Genomic DNA, 6,210 nt, shown 5'->3' with positions numbered 1-6,210 from the left:
TATAATGATGTCGGACAGATTCGAGGCTAGACAGAACTTATTCGTTTTTTGTTAATTTTTTTCTGAATACAAGAACGAAGTTCATGGAAGAGCTAGTGCACCAAATAGATTAGGACGCAATATAACAATCAGGCCGAAGACCCAAACGACCCAGAGGACACAAAAGACCCTTAAAGTCCCCAAAGACCCAAAGGACCATAAAGATCGAGAGGACCCCAAAGACCCTTAAGGACCCAAATGACCGCAAACACCAAAAAGACCACAAAGACTCAAAAGACCCCGAAGACCCTAATAAAGACCCTGAAGACCCCAAATACCAAATAGACCCAAAATACCCCAAATACCCTTAAATATGCTGAAGATCCCAAATACCAAATAGACACTTGAAGACCCCAAATACCCCAAAGACTCAAAAGACCCTGAAGACCCTTAAAGACCCTGAAGACCCCGAATGCTAGTACATCAAATGGATCAGGGCACAATAGAACAATCAGGCCCAAGACCCAAAAGACCTTGAGGACCCAAAATACCCTTAAAGTCCCCAAAGACCCAAAAGACCCTGAAGACCGAGAGGACTTTGAAGACCCTTAAAGACCCAAATGACCACAAAGGCCCAGAGGACCTAAAGCACCCTGAAGGTCCCAAAGACCCAAAATATCCTGAAGATCCTTAAAGACCCTTAAAGAGGGTCTGCAATCTCCGATTGCGCTTTCTTGTTCTTCGTGTAGTCCTTGGAAATTTTAAAATTCGGCTGCAAGACCGCATTTCAAAATTCTCAATCTTCTTCCTTTCTTTCTTCTTCACTGTGTATAACTCACATCCGTACATTGCAACTGGAAATACCAGAGCATTCACAAACCTCCTCTTGTCACATCTTTGTCTTTCCAGATCTTTGTCAATTCTGACATTGCTGTTCTCCTCAACGCTGACCTTCTATTCATTTCTCCTCTACATTCTTCACTGACTTCAAACTTTTAACCCAGGCTGATGAAACTATCCACTATTTCCACGTGATCATCTCCCAATGTGAACACGTCGATCTTCTCAGTTGACAAGATTTTAGTCTTTTTCGGCCTTAATAAATACCAGCTTTTTTACTTTGCTTCCTCACTCTCTGCAGCTGTTTCATCAAGACATCTTGACTTTCTACCAACAGAGTGGTACCATCAGCATACCTTAGACTGTTGATACATCTCCCTCCTCCAATTCTGACTCCATGTCATCCAAGTTGGATTTCCTCATGATGTACTCACTATGGAGGTTGAACAAGTAAGGGGAGAGAATGAACGCCTATCTGAACCCATTTCCAATTCCAAACCATTCTCTCTCCCCATATTCTGTTCTTGTTGTATTTCATTCTTTTGCGTACAGGTTTCTTATCAGACATATCAGTGGCTCCGACTGACCCAGTTCCTTACCATAATCACATCAATTCATGATCAACACAATCGAAAGCTTTGCTACAATCTATACAGAGATACTTGTGGGTGGAAGCCCTTCCATCTTTCTCTCACCTTCCTTTAATTTTCCTTTCCTTTTTCCATGATCCATCTCAGATTTGCGATATGATCTCTCGTACCTCTTCCTCTTCTGAAACCTGTTTGCCTGACGGGCATTTCTCACTTAATGAAGTCTTCTATTCTGTGTTGATTTTTGACCATTCTCTTGAATCCCCTTTCTTTGGCAAAGGTACAGTATGTAGACTGACTGCTTCAACCTTTTCAGCCATGCTATCGTGCTCCAGATATGTGTACAGATGACTGTTAAAACTTCGATTTCCTCCTCACCAATGACCTAAACAATTTTATTGGAATTTCGTCGGCACCTTTCCATTTTCCAGCACATTCAAGACTCTACGCACCTCACATCCTATCACTATTGGTTCTTGTTCATATTCTCTTTATTCGAAGGTTGCCATCATATTGCTGTCTTGTTTGTATAGTTTCGGTTCAGTCCTTTCATCTTCCCTTCACCTGTGTTTCTTTTGTCAGATATTTTCCTGTTCTACTCTTGAAGACCCCAATCCTCAACCTAAACTTTCCTGTAATTTATTTGATCTTTTAAAAATATATCTCGTGTTTTTCCTGCTCTGTTGTCACTTTCTATCTCTTTGCATGTATTTTTGAAATACTTATCTTTGTCTTTCCTAGCTTGTTATTAGAAGTCGGCATTTAGCCGCTTAATGTCCTCTCTTGATGCAACTTTGGTTTTCATCTCTCTTCTGCTGTCTGCAGTATTTGTTGGCTCTTCTGACAGCCATTTAGTCTTCTTCTTTCTGCTTGCTTAAAAAAAAAAATTTCACCTTTCTCAGTTTTGCCACAAGGAGTTCATGATTTGTGCCACTGTCTGCACCTGCCAGTGTGTTGGCAGATTCCAAAGCACTTCTCCATCTTCTGTTGATAAGAATGCGATCAATCTGATATTTATTTTGCCCATCAGATACAGTCCATGTTTACAGTCTACGTTTGAGTTATTCGATGGAGAAACTACATGATTTCAATTGAATTTTCATCTTGAACAATGGAGAACATGAATCCAAACATGAATCGGAAAACGAATCTGCGGCTTAGGAGTATTTGCCTCTGAATTTGGCAAATTGTATGGAGTCTCATCCCGATTGCACATGCACACTCACAGTAAAGAAATTACTCCAATCAGTCTGTCTGACAATAAAACCAAATTGAAAAATCATTCCAAACAGGAAACTTACTATTTTTACGGACCTTATAAAGGACACAAACAACAGGCACGAAGGAATAATTTAACGTGATAAATAAGGTAGTGTAAAATAAGGTGCATCAGCGGTCGTAAACTTCCAATTTAATGCTTTTTTCTAGTCTTTAAAACTTTAAAATATATTTCAATTGAATTATATATATATATATATATATATATATATATATATATATATATATATATATATATTTTGTATACTGAATCGAGGCTCGTGAAAGAGCTAACATTTATTTCACAAACAAATCAACCAGACAAACAAAATATACAAAAACAGGGAGCGGAAGACAAGATGGGGAGAGAAGGGGAAGCACACAACCACAACATTTGAGAGCAGGGAGAAGTGTGGGAGGGAGAGGGCTTGGGGGCAGGAGGCGTGGGAAGGGGAGGGGGGGTGGGGGGGGGGGGTACTGTAGAATTTGAACACTGTAGAACACAAATTGCCTTCTTTGCACTTCCAAAAACCTTAAGCTCAGCAGTGTTTGGGCAAAACTGTATGCTGTCTCAAGCAATCAAATTTGCCGCACGCGCTGAGGGCGAGGTAACAAGATTTAGAGGAAATAGCGGCACCTAGTGACACAACCACAGAGCTAACTTCGTTAAATATGTTTGTTTATTCATTTAGTTCATCTTTTTCTCAAATATCGTTCCCAAAATGTCGGTTTCTCCGAGTAGAGTTGTCAGAAGGTTAATATCTAGACTGTTCTGTTTTACCAATTGCTTTCGTATGGTTGCCATCGTAGCTGTTATTCAAAGTTGACGAACAAAGTTCACAAACACAGTTCGTGCTCTGAAACAAAATAAAAGGAGAATGACCATTCGTTCTCAAAGTTCCAGTCCTATAAAATCCTTTTTCTGTTCCAATCCAATCCTTTTCTGTTCCTTTTCAGTTCCAATCCAAACAGCTCATGTTCCAATCCTTTTTCTCAAGACTGCATACAAGGTAATGTTCAATGAACTCTCCTTTTCCTGGTTAAGAATATACTATTATGTTTCTGGCTTCATTTCTCACCGGCACTTCTAATTTTTAGACATCCTGTCCAAAAGGAAAATAAGTCATGAGATATTCTTGTAAATTTATTTTTTGTCTCGAAATTTTATTTTGGTCTCTGCAAAACTGGAAATTTGTAAAGTAAAGAAGGCAAAGATTGAAAATATAGTGCTGCAAGATAGTTCTGCATGCTTGAAAGCCTTGTTACACTCCACGTATCGTTTCGGAGTTTTTGGAAGCACAATACTCAGGGAATACACAGAGGTACAGTACGTGGCAATTTGGACTCTGTCATATTTATCCTCATGGTGCTTTACTTTTGTGCAAGTCATTGTTACCCTGCATCCGAAAAGTGAAAAGTGGGGTAAGCGATCGGGTTGCGTAAGTGCATTCGTCCATGTGTCTGCATTTCAAAAAGTCATTCTCTCTACATTCCTTTGTCCGATTGACACGAAATTTTCACCATTGTATACGTCTACTCTTGTAACATTTTAGTGATAACTATAGAACTGCCACTTTGTAACTGCTGGCAGTGATGACCGGTTTCCTCCGTCTTCCCGCTTTCATACAACCCCGCTTTCATTGGACATGTTTTGATACAACCCCGCTTTGAGACAACCCCACTTTGATACAATCCCGCTTTCATTGGACACAATTTGATACTACTCTGCATTGTTTCAACCCCGCTTTCATACAATCTCACTTTGATACAACCCCGCTTTGATACAACCTCGCTTTGATACAACCCCGCTTTCATACAATCCCACTTTGATAGAACCCCGCTTTCATACAATCCCACCTTGATACAACTCCACTTTGATACAACCCCACTTTGATACAATCCCGCTTTCATTGGACACGCTTTGATACTACTCCGCATTGTTCCAACCCCGCTTTCATACAATCCCACTTTGATACAACCTTGCTTTGATACAACTCCGCTTTCATTGGACATGCTTCGTTACAACCCCACTTTGATACAACCTCACTTTCATCATAATTAAACCTACTGTTACATATCTATGTGAATTAATATTCAGATCTTTGCTTATCCGTGTGTAGTATATTAAGGGTTGTTGTGATTGGAGGGTCAGGAGCCCTTCTGAACCAGTGGCCGGAAACGGAAGTGACCAGAAACGGAAAAAGAAAAGACACGAGGTAAAAGAAGGAGGTTTCGTCTTCCTCGCGCGCTCCGACGAAAGGTGGGATCGACCTTGCGCTGCGTGAACAAGCGGCGTTCCGAAACCCGTCTGGCGAGAGGAGTTACCTGGACGCGTAACTACCTTTTGACACGGCAAGTCACCGTGAGTGCGTGCACGGAACCAAGCGTCCGGCACAGTTTGCCCCGTCTACAAGGACGCGTACGGGTCGCACGTTGGGGCCTCGCGCGCGTTGCAAACCGCGCTTGGTTTTGCCCCGTCTACAAGGACGCGTACGGGTCGCACTTTGGGGCCTCGCGCGCGTTGGAATCCGCGCTGGGTTTTGCCCCGTTGCTTGGCCAGGAGGTGTGCGCTGCAGCAGCTGTCCCCGGTACGACACCTGCCCGGTGGAGGAACGTCCACCCGGGGTTCGTTCAACCGCCCGAGTGCGGAGACGCCGACCAGTAGCAGTATCTTGGTCAGGAGGGGCCCAGAGACATTGTGAGGAGCAGAGACCGAAAGGGGGTGTGAGTACTCACCGGGACACACATGTATAAGATGGCCATCTTAATCATAGGGAATTGATTGTGAATTGGGAATTGGTGAGGATTATGTATTGTTGATTGCTCGGGGAAAATCTCCGTGGTTGTGTCCTTGAAATATTGTTGATGGTTGTGTCATTGAAATTGTTTGGTATCATTACCATTGAAATATATCCTTGAACGTCAGTTGTCTCTGGGGTGAAATTCATATGGCTTGCGTGGCGAAAGCGCATATATAATACAGCTTTCTGGCGAAGTTCCTCTCACGGTCCGGGGGTCACTGAGACCAGGTATTCACCGAGGGGACCACGTAACAGAATTGGGGGCTCGTCCAAATTACGATTTGCGGTTTCGCAATTGGGTCTACGTCCGGGATTTAAAATTGTATAAAATAATAAAATAATAATTTTTATTAATTAAAATTTATTAATTAATTATTAATTGGTAAATTTTTTTTTTGAGAAATTGGGGTAAAATCTTGGGTGAAGGTTAACAGGTGTTAACGATAGGCACCATGGCGTTTGTGGCACAGAACTTTGGGGTAACACCGAGTGAGGCACAGTTCCGAGCGTTGCTAAAGTCGGACCTCTTGAAATTGGCCAAACATTTTAACTTGGAGGTCCGAACTAATTTGAGGAAGGCAGAGTTGCAGGCCACGGTGATACAATCTATGGTGGGATTAGGAACATGGGACGAGTTAGCCTGGGAGTGGCTACCCGAAGAACCAGAAGACGTTGAGCTCCGGAAACTGGAGTTGCAATTACGGAGCCAGGAACGGATTAAAGAAGAAGAAAGGAAAGCAGAA

Source organism: Myxine glutinosa, chromosome 5 (assembly GCF_964187855.1).
Source record: "Myxine glutinosa chromosome 5, kmMyxGlut1.1, whole genome shotgun sequence".
Lineage (NCBI taxonomy): Eukaryota > Metazoa > Chordata > Myxini > Myxiniformes > Myxinidae > Myxine > Myxine glutinosa.
Note: the sequence above shows the minus strand (reverse complement) of the source record.